The sequence below is a fragment of the Rissa tridactyla genome, chromosome 7 (genome assembly GCF_028500815.1).
Source record: "Rissa tridactyla isolate bRisTri1 chromosome 7, bRisTri1.patW.cur.20221130, whole genome shotgun sequence".
NCBI classification, from domain to species: Eukaryota; Metazoa; Chordata; class Aves; order Charadriiformes; family Laridae; genus Rissa; species Rissa tridactyla.
In genome coordinates, this window is record NC_071472.1 from 42,695,089 (window position 1) to 42,719,382 (window position 24,294).

The window sequence follows — 24,294 nt, forward strand, 5'->3', positions numbered from 1 at the left end:
TAATATGGGAAAAACTTCGAGCTTTACTTTTACTTTGCCCCCTCTGTTTTCCTGGGGACTTTGCCATATGGAGAGAGAGGGCAGAGCCCTTCACTCCTCTGAAATCCCTCTTCCACCTCCCAGCTGCGCAGGGGTTGACTGCTGGGCTGAAAACGTGTCCTCAAAAGCTTCCTTATTTGGCTGCTTTCCCTGTCTTTTTTTTTTTTTTTTTTCAGCAGAAATGTCCAGGCGATATTTCGCAGCAAAATAAAAGCCAGGCGTGAGAGCCCCGACTTTCCTGGCAGCCGCTCGGGCGTGAAGCTGGCAGGTAACCGCATGCTGCTGGGTTGCACTGGAAAAAACGTCCCTCTCCCACTTCTGAACCGATTCAAACTGAAAACCATAATCCTCCCTCCCTAACCCTCTGGACAGGAGAAAACAAGTCTTTTCTACATAGCGGCTTAAAGGCAAAAAAATTAGTGAAAGCCTAAACACCCCACTTTTACTTCTCACAGGGGCAGGAAAAAGCCCATACCCCGAGGAGGGGGGTGATGCTGAGCTTGCTGGCAGCAAGGTTTCCCAGTTCCTTCCCCACCATGGCCGCGGATAAGCAGGTAAACCCCAGCACCCAGCGCGCCAGGGATGGATTATCAAGGCCAGGCTGACGGATGAAGGAGCCAAAGCCATTCCTGCTAACTTTCTTAATTTTTAAAAAAGTTCAGGCTTGCCCAAACCCAGCCTTTTTGGAGGTTTCATCCCCTTGGTGGGGTTGGCAAATGCAACCAGCCACCCCGCTGAGAGCCTTTTTGGAAGGGCGCAGGGGGAGAGATGGGCCTACAACACGAAAACTTGTCCACAGAGATCTCTACAACATGAAAACTTGCCCACAGGCTGACTCTGGAATGTCCCAAGGAAGGAGAAAAAGCAGAGAGCTGGCATGTGGGCAAAAGGCACCAAAATGAATGTGGTTGGGAAGTTGAGAGATCCGCACCCCTGGCAGCCGCCAGGTTTCCTACAGCTCGCGCTGGCGGCAGGGAAACACGGCTTCTTTGGGAAAAAGCATCTGCAATAACGTGCCGTGCTGGGGGACCGCGAGGGGACTTCAGAAACTGTCACCACTGGTCTCAACATCACCCTACATACACACCTCCCTTCCCACCGATACAAAAGGTCCTGTTTCGTACCGCTGCAAAATTGGTTGGGAAAGACTTAAGCTTGCTGAGCCCAACTTTAATGTTATCAGGTGCGTAACAGAGCCCAACAGTCCTGCAAAGTTCTTTACAATTCATTAAAATCCTCGGAGGAGGAGCCACGTGGGTGCCGCTATGTTCCACGGTCGCCATTGAACAAAACACAAAGGAATCTCCTTTGCGCTCAGGAACAGGTCCATTCTGGCATGGAAATACCACAGGGGATAAGCGGTCCATTAAAAAAAAATGAAAATTAAATAAAAGTCAGCTTGCTAGATGCTTAGGAGAGTTCACTCCTCGTACCTTGCACCCTGCACTCAGCCCACGCACACTGCCCCGGCGATGCTGGAGCTTCCTTGGTGGTCCACAGCCCTCCACGGGGATTTGGGTCCTCCAAATGTGGGGAACATTCCCCTCAGACACAGGAACAACGGGGAAATGTGCGCCGGACGGCCCGGCCGATCACTGAGAAGCCAGCCTGCTGTTTGCTGTGTATTTTTTGTTGCTGAAAGGAGTAGCTGGTGTCCCCATCCCGGTACGAACCTGGTGATAAGCCAAGGAGCGAAGTTTGCAAAGGAAAACTTTTAATTATTTAATCCAGTTCTTTAATATTCTGAAAATGAACAGGGGCTGCCAAATCAAACAGAATTAAAACGCTGGCCCAAATGGAAAGGGAAAAGTTAGGTGAATTTTTTGATTTATACGCTGGCTGAAAACCTCTCCCTAGAGATGCCTGTCCTTTCAGGCTTTAACAGTTTGTCTCACCGAGTGAAGACAATAACGACAGCGCTCACGCGTTGGGATTCTTCGTGTTTCCCTTTGCCTCCCTGCTGGCGCAGGATGCCACAACCCTTGCTCACGCTGGTGGCAGAGGATTAGTCCCTTCTGCACAGAGAGGAGACAAAAAGAGAAGAAAAAGAGCAAAAAGCAAGATTTCCAGGTCCAGATTGATCTAAGCATGCAGCATCTCCTCCACACGGCTCTGAACCTCCGCTTAGACCCGCATAGGCAGCCTCTGCGTTCTTGGCAGAAGAGGATGCTCTTCTCTCCTCATCTGTCATGAGGCTTTTGGAGAGGCGTAAAAATCCCTGCCTTGTGCTTTGTCACCCTCCACCACCCCAGTGCAGTGCAGCCATGTCAGGTCCTTGTTTTAAAGCACTAGTACCTTATGTACTAACTGCTTTTACTGCACTTTATGGTTCAATTACATTTTTCATAGAATCATAGGATGGTTAGAGTTGGAAGGGACCTTAAAGATCATCCAGTCCCACCCCCCTGCCCTGGGCAGGGACACCTCCCACCAGACCAGGTTGCTCCAAGCCCCCTCCAACCTGGCCTTGAACCCCTCCAGGGATGGTGCAGCCACAGCTCCTCTGGGCAACCTGGGCCAGTCTCTCACCGCCCTCACAGGAGAGAATTTCTTCCTAATATCTAATCTAAATCTCCCCTCTTTCAGTTTAAAATCACAACCCCTTGTCCTATCGCTCCACTCCCTGATCCAGAGTCCCTCCCCATCTCTCCTGTAGCCCCCCTTTAGGTACTGGAAGGCTGCTATAATGTCTCCCCGGAGCCTTCTCTTCTCCAGGCTGAACTTCTTTTTCGCACTTCTTTTTCTTTTAAGATCAATTATTTTAAGTGGCTGATTTGCCTGGTACAAAATATTCAGAAAAAACCCCCACAAACAAAACCCAACCCAAAACAAAAAGAAAAACAATTCTTCCATTTATATATTTACTTTTTGGCCAGATACTTCCAGTCTTGCAAAATAAGTTTCAGACAATTTGGGTGGGGACTACTTGCTGTTACGGCTTCATGCAGCCTCGAGTGCGCACAGGGTCGTCCTGCCCGGTGGCTGCCAGGGCCACAGGACCAACACAAACCCTGCCCTCTGTCAACGAGGTGGAAGAGTTGACATGGCTTGATCATGGTGAGAACAGACAGCTACATAACTCCTTCAAACGAGTGACAGCCAGCTAAACACCAAAAGGGAAAACCAAAGTGTAGGAGGTGGATGGTGAGAGGCATAATTTGCCTGTGTCCAGAGCAGGAGCATGATACTGCTGATGGTGCGATGACCATCTAAGCAAGAAATCTTCCCCCAGTTCAGCTTCCACGGCCTAAGGGATTGGTAGCAGAGAGCAAGCTGCCCAGTGAGGCAGGGCATGAGCTAGGAGTGGGGTGACATGGGTTTTCTGGGTGCCTATTCAGGACCAGCTTGCTCGACTAAGATGAGAGGAGGTGACGCTTGGCCCCTCACCATTTTGCCCTTTCTTCCAGCAAAGCCAGGGAGCTTTCTGCAGCGTTTGCTGCAGCCTGAGCTGAGCTCAGCTGGAGCCAAGCCATGGGAGAGGTGTGACCTGGTTTAACATGAAAGCCCCAGGATGGCATTTTTACAAGCCTTCCATGGGTTTGTAGGAAAACATGAAGAAATGGCAGAGGGGACGGACAGCAGGTCCTGGGTCAGCGCCAAGGACTGCTAGCATGCACCACACGTTCCTCCAGCCATCTCCAAAAGGATTTGGGAAAGAGTTCAGGGGAAGTCAGTCCTAGGAGGGCCGTCGGTGGTGGTACTTGTAAGCGAGGACACACTCGTGTCAGTGCCCCAGCATTCCCCAGCACCCCTCTCAGGGCACAGGAAAGCAATCAGCTCACCTTCTCTGAGGGTGACCTAACCCACGTGTGCACATCAGTGGGGAGAAAACACAGCAGGGCATTTTTTTTTTTTAATTTTGCAGCTGGGCTAAGTCCATCACAAGGGTGCAAGCACCGACTTCGATTTTTGGAGGAGGACTGTGTCTTTGTCCTCCAGGTGGGTTTCCGCACTGGGTTTGAGGTGCTCCAGTACTGCCCACCAAACAGCAGCTCCCCAGGTCCCTCCTGGGACAGACAAGGAAACCAGGTACAGTGAGTGAAATTATACCCAAGGCCAAACCCACCCTCATTAACAGAAGCACAAATAAGAAGCCAGCTTCACTGACAGCCTTGAGACATGCTTTTGCTAATTACTGTAAGGGAGAGTGACTACTACCAGTGCCTCTAGCACGCTCCGTGGTTTCTCAAAAGAGTGTGTATAAGTACTGTATTTTTAAAATAGATATATATATTTCTATATAGTATCTTGGTCAGCTATCTCTAGAGTCACTAAGTAATGCCGAAGTGAGGTATCTACATTGTTATCTCCATGATTTCACTGTCAATATCAGCCTTTTCTTAAGTTTCAGGTTGCTGCTGAAGTCTCCCAAGGCCGCACGGTCATAGACACCAGCTGGGAGCTCCTGGACGAGCTGTTCCTCTTGGACCCAGTTCACAGACTTTGTTGAGCAAACGGCTCCGAGATAACACCCAGCTGACCTGGGCAGCTTAAGGATAACAGACGTTTCCCCAAGTCCTTAAACAACCGCCCATCTGCACCTCTTGGGGCTCCCACCCTCCAGCACTGGGCCAGCCGGGGCTGGTGGACCAGGGCAGAGGTTTCTGGGCCAGCCGAGGAAAAAGGCTGCAAATACCCTTTGCATTTGCCCTTTGCTCTTGCTGCTACTTCTGCCCAATACCAGAAAGTGCCAAAAAGAAACAGCCTTCGCTTGAATTTTGCCCAAGGCTGCTTGTTTTCTTCTGCAGTCTGACGTGCAAAAAGGTCTCCTATTGCAGATGTGATTCTTCAGCATTTTTCTCAGCCCCTGAACGTCTCACACGATTGCGCTGGCACCAAAGCCAGAAAAGTTTAGTCATGGCCCATGTCCCTCCTGTGCCAAGGAAGACAGAAATGAAAACAACCACATTTGAAGTTAGTTGATGGACTGAATCCCAGCCCAGAACTAAGGAGTTAGAGAGGCGCTTACCCTGGGAATTCACCCTAGGCAAGAGAGCATCAGCCACACGGTCACCTTCTCAGGTAAATAAAAGGACCCTCCAATTCCAAAAAACTTAAGCTTTCAGGCCAAGGAGAGAACAGAAAAAACCCACGAAGCGAGGACTTTGAAAAGAAGTTTCTGTTATCAAGTATTCCCCAAGCAAGTGAGAGCTGAGCTCTACCTCAAGGAAATGGAAACCATCCTCCTTCCCCACAGCAGCCAACGCTGGAGCCCCCTGCTCGCCTGCCATCGCCTTGCCATCGCCCCTTGGGAAGCTCTGGCTGCAGCCCTTCCAAAAAAAAGATAAGCCAAACCTCAAAAGGTTCCTTAAAAGTCAGAATTTCTACAGAAAAATTTGTGTCATCTTTATTTCACTTGTTCCCGTGGGTTTTAGGGGTTTCATACTGAAGCATACCTGTGAGTCCTTCCCCAGGAGGGCTGGAGACTCCCCACAAGCTGGGATTTCAGGGCAGACCGTGGACCTGCGAGCTGTATATTAAAAGTGGTCAGCTCCACAATCCTCGTGGCCACTGTGGCTTTCATTCTCGTTTTTCCTATTTCTGAAAGAAAAAAATAAAGCAAAGAAAAACAACAACCCAAACCCATTAAACACTTCCCTTGTTTTTAAAGCAGAAGTTCCTCCTGACACCATCTGAACTGGCTGCCCCATCCCTGGAGGCGTTCAAGGCCAGGTTGGACGGGGCTTTGAGCAACCTGGTCTGGTGGGAGGTGTCCCTGCCCAGGGCAGGGGGTTGGAACTGGATGATCTTTAAGGTCCCTTCCAACCCGAACCGTTCTGTGATTCTATGATTCAGAGGGTGCTGAAGTGAAGTCCACCATGGAGCAAGGGCAGCTGAAATTTAGGCCTCCCCTACACTAACCCTCACTCCTCCGCCCCCATACCCAGCTTCGCGGGGTCTTTGTGCCGGAAGATCTGGCTGCAAACGTCCATTGCATGAATCAAGGCAAGACTTTGCCCCTTTTTTCTGCCAAACCACACTGACTAAAAGTGTGTGTACGTATCTACACCTAGAGACACATAACGTGTTGATCCACAGACTAACTTCAGCAATCAGGGGTGGATGTGTATGAATGACTCCAGTGGTTTCTTTTTCTGGAACAAATATCCCTGTTCCTGATCCCTGATCTTAAAATAAGTGGAAGAAGAATGTGAAAACAGCCATCCTGACATCCCTGCGGCGGATGCGGCTGCTTGCCTGCACCCCGCTAGCAGCAGCCTGACCTGGATTAGATCCGGATCTCTTCCGATTTGCTTGTATTTTGCTCACACATTCAGGACAGGAGCAAATGAGGACCATGCACTGTGCAAGAGAACGATGAAGCTCTGGTTTAGTTGCACAGCCATGCCTGACACCCCAGTGGGGACATCTTCGTGGAAGCGTGACACGTAGCTTTGGCTGTGCTGGTGCCAGATTTGGTTCTGAAACCAGGCTATGGAAGGAAGCTGTGGACCGGGTGCAATTTTCATCAATTCTGTAGAAAAACAGATTTTTGCAGACCTTCTTTGAAGGTTTTGAAGGTCTCCACTGAACCATGTAGAGGTTCAGCCTCTAACAGATGTAAGAGGCAGGTGATACAAAGCTGGGAGCTGGGATGACAAACACATATGAAACGCCAAGTTGAGCTAGACGGAAGGGGCAAACCAGTGAAACTCCACATGATGCATCACAAAAGAGATGAGTTTTGCCAGAAGGCTCCAGAAAGCCGAGGCAACAGGTCTGCAGATACCACCATCAAGGAGCTTTTGTGAAGAAAATGCGCGGGCGAGAAAATTCTGGAGATGAAGGGCTGGGCAAAGCCATAATGGGGTGAACGATCGTGGAGAGAAGTTAACTACAAAATAAGAGCTTGCATTGGTCAAATGGCTAAATTATGGGCAACTTCACGTGGAAGGACAAGCAATTCAAGTCCCTAGTCCTTAAATGGATAAAAATGCTCAGATACATTGGAAGCTACATCAGGACAAATGCCGTCCACAAGCTCTGGCAAGGCAGTAACTGCACGATTGATAGATAGCTGTGGGCCAGGCACTCTGCAAGCTTCAAGAACATCTGGAAGGAACTAGTGTCCAGAGCTACTGCTAAACAAATACGCTATTTGGCTAAATATCTTATCCATGAATACCTTCATGATACAATCCTGCTGCAGTCATCTAAGGGAAAAACAAGAGGTAAAAACTGTGATAGCAAAACACAATGGGCACCTTGGGCTTTGCGTTGCTCAGGTTGCCCAAAGCCTCAGGGCAGGCCTAAAAATGGTGAGAACAGTTAAAACTAAAACCAAAGACGACCTGAAATCTTAGGATCCCAAGCAGAGAGAGAGACTAGCTGCTCCCCTGGCCTTGACAGATCATTCCCAGGGTGAGGAGTCCCATAATATATTTGGGTTTCCTCCACCCACCAGTCATTTTCCCCACGTTGCACAGATGGACCCTTGACTGCTCTTCACTGTTGAAGAACAGCCTTTTGCTGCTAAACTGTGCAAGTAAACTCCCTGTATAGGATTTTCCAAGTTCCCGTTTTAATTTGTTGTGCTAACAACATGCCCGAAACATTCAAGACTTAGGGAATATCAAAGCGACATGAGCAGCAACAGACTAACCGGCAGAGGTTGGATCCCAGAGAACAGTAGCTTCTTTTCAAGAAAGATACGCTATTTAGGTTAAAGTCCATTTATTGGCAGTTACAGTTAAACTAGGGATTTTATAGGGTGCAAAGTCCCCCGTTACTTGTCAGACCTATGGCAAATAGTGCTGTTCTCCTTCCCTCGAGCACCACGGGGGCCGGCAGCGGCGAGGGATATACTGCAGTCACTACCATCCGCTTGCGGATCTTGCCCCCGAGAGCAGTCCTCAGCCAGGAACAACATATGGGGATATTTCCATTTTAGGAAGCGAGCTGTTATTTCACTTCTTCTGGCCCACATTGATTTATGCAATTTGATACTGATGAGGGACAGAGCCCTTGCACAACACGCTCTACTGTCTACAGCACTTTCAGTTTTCAGCAGATCTCCCTGTCTCCTTTGCTGGGAGTGGTTACAAACCGAAAGGCAGATGCAAGGACTGGCTGCAGAACAATCTTCTTCATAGTTAGAGTGAACAATTATCGTGAAGACATGAAATATTGCTTTGAATCGTTTACTAGATGGTAAGCGAAATGGGTTTGATCTGAGCTGCACAACATATCATCTAAGCAAGAAATCACAAAGCACTGCAGACAGAAATGATGCCTCAACGAGGACGCAAAGCCCCACCTGTCCCACTAAAGGCTGAGGCTGTAAATAACACAAGGGCAGCTGCTCAAAGGTACAAGAACCAGGTAAACCACGTGTATGACCAATCCAGGTCAGCCTGGCCCCCTGCGTCTTCACCTCATTGAGGAGACAACCAGATCATTTTTCCCAGATATTCCACTTCTGCTTTGCAATGCTTCTGCAGCGAGGCTACCACGGGGCCGCACACAACTTGCCACCATGCAGAAGCCCCCAGCCAGCCTTCCCGAATGAGGGTGCTGCAGCTCTGCTCTATGGTCAAACCCCTGCACAGAGTCTTAACAGGGCCGTAAGGAAAGGGGGACTGTGACAAGGGTTTCTCCTTGCAGAAACTCACCAAAACCCTGGCTCCACGCTAACAGCTGGGCCCAGATGATACTAGACCAATAAATCAACCCCCTGAGGCAACGTATCTGGCGGAGCTTTCCTACCACAGGGGATTAAACCCAGGGCTGCCCCAACACCACCAGCGCCTGGCCGCCCCACCAGCAAGAGCTTCCAAAGGAGGCACCTCTGTGAAGAGTGGTAGCAACAGGACACGTGATGGGATGAAACCATTGGAGAAGTATTGCTCTTCTTCCCCTCAACGGGGAAGGAAAGATTGCTGCATCACCAGAAACGGTCCAGCAAAGGATGTGGCTTCTGGGCCACTGGGACCACAAAGCATCTGAAAACTTGTCTATCACCTTCCGCGCTGATGGGCAGGTCGCCATAATGAGCTCCAGAGAGCTGGGGTTCAGCCGCAGGCCTATAAGGAGGGAAGAAGAAAGGGCTGAAACCTTAGGGATCGGGGCTGTTTTGAGGTAGGACATACCGCACTTGGCTCAAAGCACGCTCAAGATAGCAGCTTGGATTTCTCCTTGAATGCATTAACGTGCAGAGCGGAAATATCTGGCGTTCAGCTGGGACAACATACAGCACAGCTGGGGACCCTGGAGGAATCTGAGGCTTTCTGAACTTCTACAAACACTTCCTCCTTCTTTTTTGTTTTGTTTTTTTTTTTTTTTCTCCCTTTTCTTTTTTCCTAAAAAGTGTTTCTTTTCCCAGGGAGAGATATTAAGTTCATGATGTAATAACTGTGGTGAGGGCTATACGTTAAGTAAATAGGGATGCGTAGTCATGGAAATATGAAAAATTATGGGAAAAGTATCTTTGTTAAAATTAGCCTGCTCTCACTCAGCGTTATAGAGAATCAATCTTTAAATCCAATCTCTGCCTTCAGGTACACGCAACATTAACCAAAACTTGCAAGCATCATTCGTATGTGACCAGATAATCGTACCTGCCTTAAAAAAATAAGTTTTACATGCTTTACGCTATTCTGGTCCTGCATTAAAGCACGAGCCAGCTGCTCAGCAGCTGGGCTGGCTACTACCAACCCACAGAGGTACCAGGGAAGTAACGTCACTTTGTCCTGCCTTGACAGCAAAGAGACCCATAAGAGGTGAATATATTTGCGCTTCTGAGACTTCTCACAGATATAACCGAGTCTTTGCAACGTAACTGAAGACTTCTAAGTCTGGAGTTTCTCCAGGGGAGAAACCTGTGCTCACTGGGGAGCCTCTACCTGTGCTTCCCCCCAAGATGGGACTAGGGATGTCCTGTGTCCCTGGATGCTCGTTTTCCAGGCGGCCACCCCAGCAGTGGCCGTTTTCTTTCCACCCTCACCCACTAAGATCAGGAGCCTGAAAAGAGCCTGGGCGAGCTCCTGATGCTTTTTACTTCTCTGTGCATTGTGCTAGACTGAGCCGAAGCTACGGTTCAATATTTCTCAACAGTTTTTTAACATGTTATCTAGTGACATGCTAAGAAAGCGCACCAAACTCCTTTGAAAAGGGAAATTAAGATCCCGCGAAGATCCTAGAAGTTAAGCACCCACCTAAGGGAGGCATGCAGGACTCTGTGGCTGATGGAAAGAGAGAGAAGCAGCCTCATAGGGTGAGTCAGTCTGTCCAAAAGTTAGGTGGGAGGGATGTATATTTGAGCCAGCCTGCTGTTCTCTTGGAATACAAACCCCGCTTTGCAATTTTTTTACATTTTATCCCAGCAATACAGTCATTTCCAAATTACTTTTGCCCTTTTTTTGCAATATGTCCAATGTCTTTGGGAGCCTTCTGGAAGAAAGGGCCTCTATCCACATAGGCCATGAGTCATTTGGAGGAAAGGGAATCCCCTTGGACCTGGGGATGTAACTGGTTCACAGGGCTGCTCCTAAGTCTGAGAGAGCTGTAGGTGTCCGCGGTCACAGAATTCCACACAAGGGACTGGGAATGGTCACCAGTTAGGTCCTGAGCCAAACCAGGGCAAGATTTTTGCTCAGTGAGTCTGACGACCACGTCCGTTAGCCAAGGGAAGAATTTGACATGAATGCCACCAGGATGTGGCGACATTTAAATTTAATTATTTAAATATCCCTGGAGATATTTAAAAGACTGGTAGACATGGAGCTTAGCAACATGGTCTAGTGGTGGGTTTTTGTCAGAGTTAGGTTGATGGTTGGACTCTATGATCTGAAAGGTCCCTTCCAACCTGGGCAATTCTACGATTCTATGTCGCCATGGAAATTGCTCGCAAAAGGCACAGAGCCAATGGAGTGTCAAGAAGAGAGTCCCCACAGAGTATATCCCACATACTGTCTTCCCATCAGCAAGTATTCATTGGACAATTAACAGGCTGGGGTGAGCTCAGGTTTTCCCATATGCTCCTTTTCATCCCTGAAAGAATACCGCAGGCTTCTCTTAATTCAGTCTCCCTTGGCAGGAATTATAAGTTCAGGTTACACGGAAATAGCGGGACTGAGGTTTCAGGGCACAGAGAAGCTCACACACAATACGTATTTTGCCAGGCTGACAGCCCACGCAGTTGACACAGTGCCTGTGTCAAGATATTTTAATTAGATACAAGACTTTGAGAGAAAGCCAAATTTGGTGAGGTGTGCTTTTTTTTCTTGCTTCAGTTCTCCCATTTCTGGAGGCCCGAAAAACCTGCAAGGTCAGTTCTAGACATTAGGAGGAGGGCAGGGAACTGGCAGGGAGCAGCGAGGATTACAGGACCGCTCTGGGTTTGTGGCTACATGAAAAACATTTTTGCCAAGAGAGGAGCACACCTCGCCCTCAGCGCTAGTGGTCCCCACACTGACAAGCAGCTCAAGGCTATTGAATGGCAAGAGGTGGAAAGACAAACCGCAGGGCTGGGTGGGCCATGTAGAAATGGAATTTTCATACACAGTCATCATCTTTACCTCTGGTTTCCCCTACTAATGAAAACAAGGTTGTAACAGCATCAGCAAACGGCTTTCCACAACATGTTGCGTTAAGAGGGAGTGGGCCAGGTCATTGGTGTTGGGGACAGACAGGTTCCCTTGTGTGCAGCTCTCCTCATCAGCTAAGGCAGATGTGCATCTTGGTGGCATCAATCTGAAACGGGCACAAACTTGAACATAGGGAGTTCCATCTAAACATGAGGAGGAACTTCTTTACCCTGAGGGTGGCAGAGCCCTGGCACAGGCTGCCCAGAGAGGTGGTGGAGTCTCCATCTCTGGAGACATTCCAAACCCACCCGGACACATTCCTGTGCCACCTGCTCTGGGTGACCCTGCTCTGGCAGGGGGTTGGACTGGATTATCTCCAGAGGTCCCTTCCAGCCCCGACCATTCTGTGATTCTGTGAAACTAAGACATAGATACAGCTGGTGCAAGCCTTGCAGAAGGGAAGCCAGCCCAGTAGGGTCAAGTCCTACCAGCTACCAAACGTACATGGCAGACGTCCCAAAGGCAGGGAGCACCTCCTCCAGATAAGAACCTCACACTTGTGACTCCCACATAAAAGGTCTGGGGCACAAGTTTTCTGCAAGACGCAAGGCATCTTGCATGCTGGCATTATCTCAGTTATGTGAAGGGGAGGATGGAACATCAGCTAAAAGAACTGGGCCATGTGCAAAAGAGAGCGTTATCATGGATTTCTCTCTGCGGGGGGAGCAACAAAAATGCAGCAGTTTTTAGAAACAGAGGTTCCTTAGAGAAAGATAGCCGTGGCCAGCTGCCATGCCGTGTAAACCCTTGCACATCACCAACACCTCTTCCTCAGATTAAATACCTCGGGCTCCATTCAGAAGTGATGTATGAACCTAAGACACAATAAATACGGTCTAGGACTGATGTATTGACTGACATTCAGCTCTGCATGAAGCCACAGGTGCCACATAAGATACCTGCATACTCTCTCAAAAGGCTGCCAGGTGAAGCTAGACAGGTTTCAGGAAGAATCAATTTTTATCAGCTGAAATTCTCTTAAATTCACTGAATTTTCCTACAGTCCAAATAAGGGAGCTTGTATTACCGCAAGGACTGTCCAATCTAAGTTTTTATTACATGATAAACAATGACAATTCATTTTGCATTACAAATATTTCTGCTACTGACATGCTAAAAATGCTGTCATGAGTCTACAGGAGACTAAAGGTTTAAATATACTGGGGTTTGGGGTTTATTTCTTTTGATGGAAAAGTATATAAAAAAAATTAGGAGCTGTCCCTGGATACATTTGGGAGCACTGGAAAGATGTGGGTAAGTGTCTTTATGCAAGCCACTAGCATGAGGTAATTCCTTCCGGTTCAAAGAGCAATCTCCAAAGTTAAAGCTAGCGTTTTTGTCAAGATAAATTCCTCTTGGCTTTGAATAGGAGCTCCAAAGGGACCGAGAGGTCTATTTACACACGTCACTTGACCTCTTGTTTCTCCCAAGTTTCATTAACAGTATTCCGCTTCGATGGATTTGCTTTGAACAGCACATCAAAAGTGTTGTTAGTGTAGGAGTTAGAACTATATTTGGTTGCAGAACCTTGCAACAGGAATTGTTGTGTTTTTTTTTTTTTTTCCTAGAAAGCTCACACGGAATGCTAAAAAAAAAATAAAAAAAAAAATACGTAAAGAATGGAGCTGGCCTGACCCAAACATTTGGTAGGTGAGACTTGAACGAAGCAGACCCCTGGCAAGCCGCATGCTACCATGATATCTTAACAGACTGTTTATTCTAAGCCTGGGTAACTTTAACATGATGAAAGGCTGGAGGCTGGGCTGCATTTCTCATCGTGTAAACCAAATTAAAGGCAAACACTTTCCTGAGATCTTTTACTCTAGCATTTGCTTTACACTGTATCATCTAACATTTCTGAACAAAGGCAAGACATCACAAAGCGTAAACGTCAGGCTGAAATGTCCCCAGGCTCCTGGATTTCCATGAAAATCTGGAATTTAAACTGGGAAAGCCTGAGGCAGGCTTCCTTGAATAAAGGAATAGCTGTTTAAAAGGCAACTAGAACACTTTGAAAGCTGTAAACCCGACAAATCATGCTGCAGGGTAGTCTGTCTCCAGTCACCCTGTGTGTAAATCTGTCCTCAAGCACTAGCAGGGCTGTTTGTCAACTAATTCCTTCCACAGGACTGTAGGCACGTCTGCTGAGGGAGCAGGAGTTACTCACTTCAAGCTAGACTCCACTGAACCAAAATTTCTACTCTGGCATACCACAAATATTGCAACCCCGACCCTCGTGTTGCAACCTCACTGGCCAATCCTCCCCATTTCATCCAGTTTCACCCAGATGGAGTTAAAAAAAAAAAAAGTTTGCTGGCAGTGAAATCCTTTGGATGAACTGGAGTAGAGGCTGTCCATATGGTGCAAACATGCACTTATCTACCTGAGTAGGACCATCAAAACACAATAATCTGTTTAAGCACTTTTATTCCTCCCAAGTTTGGCTTTTAAGTTTGAACAATCCTGGTAAGCCACTAATTCTGAGCAAGTTTGAAAGGATGCACGTATTAACCATCACTCTTGGGATAACCCTCAGAAAATAAGAATTTTGGATGGAATGAAGCTGTTAAGAAAACAATTTTACACAGGATCATATGGATCGATTCCTTGTGATGCTACAGCTGAAGGCATCACAAGTTGCAAGAGGAGGAGGAAAACTTCTGTTTCGTCGAGGACGCAGCAAAGTTTTAAACAACAGCACAGAGTGGTTGCTCCTGAAAGAGCTTCACAAAGTCTCTCACTACAGAAGGTTGGGATCTGGAGAAACCATCGGCAAGACAGAATGGGAAACACAGGTAGCAGCTTGTGGGGCTCCTGCTGCTGTGTGGGAGACCTGGGACCAGCATTCATGGTTTTGTCTCCCCCTCATTCCCCGCACAACCTTTGGAAAATAGTTCTCTCCATTCCCAAATTCCCCGGACGTAAAATAGGAGGATTAGCAATATCTCTCTTGGCTACTTTATGCAATTACAGTAGGCAGGGACTCTTTGACTCTGTCTGTATGGTATCTAACCTCAGGGTCAGTTAAAGCCCCTGGGTGTTGTTGCAATTTAGGTACATTTAATAACCGATACGAAAGCGGTAACATTAAATTACTGCAGGTTCTTATTGCCAGACCATATGGATCATGAAATAGGTTGATAAAGGGACTCTCGCACTAGTGAAATGAAGGCATCCTTATCTCTGCAAAGAGAATTACACACAGGAGGGCTGGCAGGTGTAATTTTTGTTCTCTGGAAAGCCCCAATATTTTTGTATAAGCTCCAGATGGAATAAGGAAATTAAATAAAAATTGCATTGTGGAAATTTGTCAGTGAATTGCTTCAATAACCCCAGAAATATCAGTATAGTTTGGGTTTAGTAATGTTATCAGAAAAAAATCAGCATAAAACATCTCCTTTTCAAAATAGTTTGTTGCAATAACAGTAAAAAAATAGAACACACTATTCTATTAACATACTATAAAAATAACATGGTATACAGCATACTGAATTCATATTCTAATAAAAGGATCTCCCTCAAGAAGGCAAAGTGGGACATAAAAGTGAAATGTTTTGATAGTGTCAAAACAAAAAACTGTACTGTCAGAGCATAGGAAACCTATGGCAGCCTAGGAAAACTAAGCTCCCTTTCTTGGCTGCAAATGAAACACCCAGACATTTTTTATCACGAGCCTTTTTGCCTCCCACTTGAGTCAGACTCCTAATAACTGCTTCAGGAGTCCAGCCTGGTCCTGCCTGTCCCAGAGAAGTCAACAGCTGCCTTGAGACAGATGTTGATGGCCAGTTGCAAAACCAAGCGAGCAGAGCACGTCTCAGCCCGCCCCCGAGCACTCCCAGCTGCCCGGTGGGCAGCGGGTGGCTTGGACACGAGCGCCTGGCAGCCACACTAAGTGGCCTTGCCCCATAGAAGCACATCTTTAAGGCTTCAAAGGGTGATTAGGTCCACGGGACCCCACGTGCTCCTGGTAGGGCCCTGCTTCCCGTCTGGAGGTGAGCTCTTCCTAACCTCCAAAACACTACCCTAAGGGACAGGGTGAGTATCCCAAAACAGAGTCATTCCACTGGCTTTGGGTCAGATTTGCAGAGAGCAAATTAAATCCAAGGCAAGCCCTCGAGCATTTCATGGAAAGATTCCCACTGGCTTCAGCAGGCTTTCATTTGGCTTTTCGGGCTACAGCCCAAAACACCAAGTTTTCCAGATAAGAGATGGGTTTGAACAACAAGATAACACCTGGGAGATCCTTGGCTGCAAGCAGAGGCAGCCCTGTCCCTTGGCTGAGCAAGGAGCTGGGCGGCACCCCTGTGTGGCACACCAAGGAAGAGGTAATGCAGATAACTCCATTGGTTTTGTCTTTGTCATGCAAATACACATCATCTCCCTAAAGTGCTCAACAGCTTGAAACAGCTGTGCAGCTTCCTAAGGCAAAATTGCTGGAAGCCACTCCACTGTAATATGTCATAAAATACTACACCCTGGTCTGTTCTCTTGCATACATATGTATATTATTTATTTGCCCTACACATCGTACACCGCCGAAGTATTTTCTATTTCCTGGAAGTCATTAATGACCTCAGAGAATAACAGATGGTCTTGAGCCTTGCTTGTTAAAAGAAACAAAAAAAAAAAAAAGAAGCAAAATTTGCAAAACCTGGAGCCCTATGGCTGACTCTGCTAGTGGGAGCCCAGCGGTCCAGAGGGACCCAGCTGCTCGGCGTACGCACAGCCTGTCCCAAGGCACGCTGTGGGCTGAGACACAACCTTCAGGGACCTCCCTCTCTGAACAGAGATTGACTCAATGGTTTTTTGGTTGTTTTTTTTTTTTTACACAAAGGTTTTTTCGGCTAATTTGTGCTGTGCGGCAACGCTATTCAGACATACATTGGCTAGAAGCTGCTGTGTTCCTCTCCGGCTCAGGCAATGGATCTGCGTGAAGTCCAGGGTTGCTTCACACTTCGACTGGCACAACGCGTGCTGTGCTTTCACACTTGGACAATTTAGAGTCAAAATCTTGTCGTCTTGACCCCGGTGCAACTGCTGTGATAGGAAACCTGAAGGGGAAGAACTGGCTGACCCTGAGTAGAGAGAGGAGGACATGTGCTCATTCTCTCATTAAAAAAAAAAAAAAAAACGTCCACAGGAGCAGGTACAGGCAGGACCAGGCCCTCCAGGAGATGTACACAAGCATAAGAAGGAACAGCCTCTGCTTTAGAGAGCTAACAACCCAAACAGCTAAAAAGAAAAGTACTATCCTATTTAATTGCTGGAGAATTGAGACGGAGAAGGGTTTAAAAGACAGGCTTAACATCACGTGGAAAATCCTCTGGCAGGGCAATGATCTGAACTCACTGTCCTGAAAGAAACCCAGCGTCCCATCCCAACCCTTCACGCTATCTCTCTGCCTGACCCCCAGCACAACTCCCGCACCGGATCCATCCTGCTAAGGGTGCCAGCAACGCTGGGGAAACATTTTCCTGCTGGAGAAGAAAACAAAGGGTGGGGTGAGATGAGACTGACTACGAGGGAATTGGGGATTATTATTATCATTGTGGGGAGTCAGACTTTCGTTTGGTCTCCTTCCATTTTCAGCTTTGCAGATGGAGGAGAAACTACAGCTATCACCACTGAAAGTTTTCCCTGGCACTTCGGTTCTTGCCCTGACTCTGACCCCTCGTAGAAGCAGAGTTGGGAAGTAGAAGCAGCTGCGAGCAGCACAGCCGGGCGGCTTCCTTTGCTGCAGCCTGACAGCCCTCAGAGGCTACGTGCCTCCCTCCCACTGTACAACTGATACAGGACCCGGCTGACAAGGATGCAGCCATCCTCAGTCCTACCTTTTAGAGCAGACGAGCTCCTTTTCACCTCACTAAAACCCTTCTTGGAGGGCCAGCTCCATTCAAGAAGGCACCTCAAAGCCTTCTTCAGCATCCACACTTGACCAATCCTCCTGTTCCTTTTCAGGGTTTCAAATTTGAAGCAGCCCCTTTGTTTCTACCTCTCATTTCTTTCGTAAGCGGTAAGTTTCTTGAGGGCAACAGACCATCCCTTTGACCTTGCTCACGTAACACTGGGGGCTGTGGCCACTATCACTGCACAAATAATTCAAGGGATTTCACAACAGAGCCAACGCCTGCTCCCCCAGAAACAGTCTGGCAGGACAGCAGTGCCTGTCAGAGTTTGCTGGTTGTTAGGATTGCCATAACATTTTTAAGGCCTCTTTTACCTCAGGGATGTCACATGTATTCAATCATCTCCCAGTAGCCACCCCCAGTTCTCCCAACAGCTGCACAGAGAGGAAAATACCCACAGCCATGAGTCAAGCAGCAATAACAGTCGAAAGATCCCAAAGTCTCATTTTCTCTGTCATTTGGGGCTTTTTCCCAAGCCTGCTGACTCTTTGCAATGACCTAAAAGGTCAGGGATTGGGCAAATGCAACCAGGCAGGGACTGCATCCCCACGGACTGCTGAAAAGCATCGGTCTGAAAGGTGAACGTGGTAGGGCAGGGTGGACTGTGCAAGCTCCTCTGAAAACCCTCCCTTTTAAGTTAGTTCCTCTCACGCTGCTTTTTCTGCTTCTTGCTCTCGCCAATCGGTCCGTGAATGGGGTTTGTTACCAACATACCAAAACTTGCTTGGTCAGAGTGCACCTGTTTACTGCCAGGGGCTGGAGCCCACCCCTCCTACTGAACACAGCTGAGCTGGCAGGAAGGGAGCTTCCTCAGGCATGGCCACCCCGTGGTCTCTGCCGCTGCTCAGCACACTTCATGTTGTTTGCTGCTGACTTGCTCCTCACCATCAAACACTGCAGCGTTGGCTCAGGCTGCTCACTCACCTCCTTCACTCCAAGGAGCAGCCTCTGCCTCTGGTGCGGGGCTTCCAGCAGGCAGGCAGTCTGTTCCAGCAGCCCCTCAAACTCCCAGGGCCACCTCTGTTTTCTGTAAAACCAGCTGCTTTCTCCAAAAGCCAGGATTTCCTAAAAGGGAGGAGCAGAAGGGCAAAGAGGTGAAATTCTGTTTACAGTTAACTCCATCCCTCTCCGCCTGCAGTCAGGGCTGAGCTTTTCTCTGCTTCCCCCAGGCTTTGCAGAGCAGATCCTGGCAGTGTCTGCCCTACACTGGGGTGGGGTTTGGTTTGTTGGGGGGGGGTTTCTATATATATATATATATATGTATTTTTTTTTAGAATAGGAAAAGCCCTCTCACAGCCTTTCACTGGTGATGCTTATTCTAGCATGGTCCACTCAGAAAGCCAACTGAGGGCACACAAGCAAAAAAAGATAAGAGTAAGAAGCTGGATGCAAGAGGCAGGTCCTGCGGAGCATGGAGATCTCGCACAAGGAGCCGCAGGGAGGTCAGCTCTCGATGAGAGGGGAGCCTGCCTTTGGCAATGACATTAAAGACTATCCTCAGGAGAGGTGATTTCAGCTCCTGGCTCTGACACCGGCCTCCTGCCTGACTTGGCCAACTCACTTAATCTTCCCCCTCCAATGGCAGCAATATTTCTTTTGCTTTGTCTTGTCTATATATATCACAAGATTTTTGGAGGAAGGGTGGGCTTAGGCATGTGATTTCTGGGCTTTGATGAACCACGGCTCTGATTTCCCGGAGCTGCTGGGTACGATCCTAATGTCTGCCTTGCTGGCAAACTGTAAATGCCCCTTCAGCCCAAAGAGGATCCTGGCTCTGCTTAGGGTTTTTTTAAAAACCAATTAGTTATTACAAACGTGTCTCAGCTATTAGCACATCATTAATCAACATATCACAAATACAGCAGCTTTTTTTTGCTATTTCAGGCCCCTCTCCAAGAGACTATTCTAATTGTTGATGACTACTTCGCCCATATTTTTGTGATACGCTTTCTCATTGTGTGTTTTTTGGATGCAGTTTTCTCACCTCACAAAAAATCTTGTTTTGTCAGGATAAGAAAATGCGTTTTTATTAGAATGGAATTTATGTATATCAGGGAAGGGTTTTTTTCCCAGGTCCAGGAAACATTTCCTAGTTGGATAGAAAGAGCACAGCCCAGCATATGCAGTGCTAACATGAGGAGCCCCAGACTAAATTTTGATTCATGCATCTAATGAGACAGAGCAGCACTTTAAAGAAGTCTTCCCAGACTCCACAAAGTGTTGGGATCAACTAGGGTATTGACTCTTATGAATGCCATTCCCTCTGCCCCCATCCTCATTTGGAAGAAAAACAAAACCTTCCAGGAATATTTCTGAGATGACTATTATTATCACGATGTATAAAAACTGTTCAAGAGGCAAAACACCATTTAGTGTTTGCTAGCCTTGATTATAACAGTGCAATCGAGGTACCATTGCCACTACTGCAAGCCAAAGGGTGCGCCCTCTCTGCAGAGTAGCTATTAGCATCTCTTCCATGGGAGATGATGGCCATCATGCTCAGACTTGGGCAGCGAAGGGAATTAAAGTAGCTGTAAGGAGGAGTTCAGCTCTGTCTTCTCATTCTCCCAGCTATGGCTGCTGCTCCAGTTTCACAGAGCAGCCACAGTGTGAAGTATATATAGGAGGCCTGTTTCACAGCCAGTTTTCCCCACCTGCCTGTTGCATCTTCCCTTTACATTCCATTTCAAGCAGGAGGCCTGGAGTCGTGGCCTCAGTTTCTTTAGTTCAGCTGTGGGAAGGAAAGATGAGGATCTTGTTGATAAATGCGACCTTACACCAAGAAAATCCTGCACCCTTGTCTTTGGATAGAGACTTTTGGCTCAGGGGTTTTTAAGCAATTGCTATCCTAATTTTTCAGCTTTCTCCTCCACTTCAGTGTTAAATATCTCATGGTTAATTTCAGCCATGACCTAAAAAAGAAAAGGAACTACATTCATTCTTTTTGTATTTCTTTCCCTGCTCCTGAGCCAGCAGGCAAAGCTTTATGAGCTTACATTTTTCCCCCTCACCTCCCTTGTGCCCTGAAGTTTGCAATAAGCATTTGCCTCAGGATTTCATGCACTCAGCCCACGAGAGGTGCTTGGTCTCTTACGCTATGAGGATGATGCTGTCCAGGTCCGCACACTGTGATTCCCAAGAAGAGCAAAGCCAAGAATTGCATCTCAGCTGCTGATAGGCGATCAGTTCCCATCAGCCTTCCAGAGGGTGATTCAGGGCTTGAAAACTGACACCGAGAGCCAATGGCTCAAGACAGACAGGAAACACAATCGTTTCTATTTCACAAAGAGAACGCTCCTGAGACAGGCTGGGATGAGGAGGGAAGGGCCTTTCCAAGACTCTACCATGGAAAATGAGGAACCTTTGGTGTTAACAGGGCTGCCTTTTGCCTCCTTCCCCCTCAATTTCTGCAGGTCCTTTTAATAGAGATGAACCTAAATCACAGCCAACACAACCGAAGGCTCTCTGCTGGTTTTGCTGCCCTTATGTTTCCATTTCCATCACCATAATAATCCCAAGGAAATCCAGATTAGCACCTTTTCAGCAATGTATATATTTATAACGGGACCCTTGAGACACAACGCTGCTTCTGCCGTAAAAGCAAAGGTCAGCTTAAGCACAGTTAATTCTATTGACTGGAAGGGAGTAACAGCACTTATTTTTGTTCGCTGGCAATAGCTAACCCTTTAAATGATATCAGATGGGCATGAGTCAACAGCATCGCCTTGAGTAATGTGCCGCTCAGACTGCCTATAAATAGATTTTACTTTCCCTCTTTCATGTAAAGCTAGCTCCTACAACTGCTAACACACAGCCAAGGGGTCTGCTGGGGACAGACACAAAGACACCTGGACCAAGGTATTGAAGTACCCGCATCCCCTCTAATCTCGTCCTGCCAGAGGGGCCACTAAAAATACAGTAGCCACCGAGCTGCTTTAGCTCTCATTACGGCTGGGTGGTGCAGGAGCAGAGAACAGCAGCCAAATTCTTCATATCTCCTTAGTCTCTGCTGAAAAAAAGCTCCAAAGCAGATGATAATTAAGCCCTTAGTATTTCCAATAGATTTAAAATATGGCTATTTTTACCAGACGGACATGCAGAGCCAGGAACACACACTGCACACAGACAGGGAGCGGCCGCGCTATTCTGCCTGCTTAGGCAGCTGCGGTCTTTACAGTGGTACATCTGGGAGGGGGAGAACTTAAATAAAAGTTAGCTTTAACAGGGTTTTTACTCAAACTTCAGTGTTTTGCCAAGCCAGGTGATATTGAGAATACTGAATTATTATTGAGGAAAAAGCTGCATTACCTCTTTCTGAGAGGACACAACAGTTTCTAATTAGGACTCAAGGAACAGGCCCTAGGAGCAGTGAAATTGAAGTTCAGTCTTTCTCCGAGAACTGGACCCAGTCAAACATGCCTAATGGCCCTCTGAGCTCGCCAGCAGCAAAGAGGCAATATAGCACCATACCCTACTGCCTGTCATTCTTCAAGCCAATGGAGAAGGCACCCATAGGCAGGCGAGTCGGCCTGGGGTGAATTCTGGTAGGAATTCTAACCCAGCAACCACTTACTGTCTTACTTTTCAAACAATCACATCACCTTCTGCCCCTCTCCTTCACCACCATCTGCACGATCTATCTACGTTACGAACTTTTTGGGCAGGAACCGCTGCCTTCATCTGCCTGTTCAGGGCTTATTACAGCAAGCCTCAGTCTTACGTACTGTCATTATACAGAACAGAGCTTGAAAATCCCAATCTCTTGATTAAAAGAAATACGAGAAACATAACCTACCCAGTTCATTTTGTTCAAGTGTTAGCTCTACAGTGCAACAACACAGATTTCAGGGCCAGGATTGTTACTGGTGATTAATTTTAGCAGAAACCTGTTTCCCCGAAGACTAATGTCACTATCTCTACTTTACGGCAGAGGCCACTCACAAGTAGTCCTGATACTTCAAGACTAAGTTTCATTTAACCCAAAGTGTCACATTCACATACCTGAAAAGTTCATAATCTTTTGTTCAGATTATTTCTTTTATACCTGTTTTACAGGACAGAGGCAGGAGCATTCAGGCAAGTTCTCAAGAGCTCTCTTCTCCCACATCGTGTGCCGAAATGAATGGGGAAAATTTTATGTTTATTTAGGATCTCTTGTTGGGATTTTCTTTCTAGTCTTTAAAGAGAATTCAGGATGGTGAATGCTGAAATCTTGGCTTCATCGGTGGGATTTTACAAAACTCCTATTGTTGCTCTAACCCTGACCCACGGAAATGAAGATTATTCACCACTTATTTCAAGAGAAGTGGAGTTCATAGGGTAAGTGCTTTGGAAAAATCACATCTTATGTCTCACAGCTGCTAAGAGTTTATGAAAATCTTGTCCCCCATTGCAGGCCATACATAAAAGATGAGACATTTGGAAAAATGTCCCACAGAACTCGGGAACGATGATAAGAAAGACTGAGACCACGCGATTAGGTTAGAAACTGCTCATTCCTCATCACATGTTGAGAGTAATGAAGGTCTAGCTCACACCACAGTGCACAGAATAGAAGCCGTCAGAGGATTAACAGGATGATTTTGCAACATGCAACAACAAAAAAAAATTCCCAGTAAGTGAGCCAGCAGAAATCAATCTTTGTGTCAAATACTGTATGTACTGGGGCAGGGTGACCAACTCTGCTGGGAGTCTAAGTTTGGTGACCGAGTCATCTCTCTCTCAACCTGTTGAATGGGATCCAAAGGTCTTCCCACTTGGTTTGACAGAAATAGATACACAGAACAACGCTGATTGCAAGGCAAATTTCCTTCTACTGCAGCTCAGCCAGGGCCAGGTTGCACCACAGAATATAAATCAGTCACAATTTAGAGTCTGTCAGATACGGTCATATTTCTTTACCTTTGTGCTTTTTTCCTGGCCACAAGACTGAGTCTGAAAGGCATTTAAGGTTTTCTCCATTAGTCAAAGATTTCAGCAAGTATCTGAGACCTGCACAAGGGTGAGTGGCAGCTCAGTGAAATCCAGCTCTCAGAGGGTTGTGCATACGCCATACAGTCAATTTGTGCATACAGAGTAGACGTGAGCTTCTCACGCAAGAAGTAGACTCATCGCTGCCTGAATATGCTGGGAAATCCCAGAGCAAACAGCGGCCACCCTAGGAAGGGGAAGCCCCACGTTGCTGGAGATCATCCAGTCCAGCACATAAGGGATTACACAAAAACAGCCAAGAAATCCCCAGGGAAGAGTGGTTGGCAGAAAATTTCTCACTATTGTCAGCCCTAAGAACAGAGCTGAAATGAATGAGCATAGTCTGCTCATGCAAAAATGTAATGTAACATCGGTCATGCAATAAGGGTGCTCTGAGACGCTGTGGATAGCACGTGAGCTCCCACCTGGACCAGATCACCCCAGGCCACTATAAGATAGGGTCTCCTGCAATTCAGTGTGACATTCTTCTTGTCCTCCACGCTTAGATACTTCCCACTACAGCCTTGACGCTAGGCCCTGCGTGTCCTTCAGTTATAAATTCAGAGACTACGGCCAGAAGGAAGCATCACATTACCGCAACCAAACACTGGTTTTAATCCAGTTATCCTTCATCAAGCCTATCTTCCACTCTTATTCTAAACTCCACAAGGGGTGAAGAATCTACCATTTGGTGAAAAGTAAAAGAAAAAGCTATACACAGTCCAAAGAGTCAAACGCAAAAGAAAAGTCAGTAGAAATATCTTCTTGTTTTACTCCAGAACTCAATCTCCATC

The 24,294-nt window shown here is 47.1% G+C and overlaps 1 long non-coding RNA gene across 1 annotated transcript in view; it reads right to left on the reverse strand.

Moving 5' to 3' along the window:
* The window catches only part of LOC128912381 (uncharacterized), a 59,080-nt gene that overhangs the window by 11,985 nt on the left and 22,801 nt on the right, over positions 1-24,294 (reverse strand). Inside the window, exon 6 of the long non-coding RNA XR_008467616.1 lies at positions 1,473-5,580. This is a non-coding gene — a long non-coding RNA (uncharacterized LOC128912381). The remainder of the gene's footprint in view (positions 1-1,472; positions 5,581-24,294) is intronic.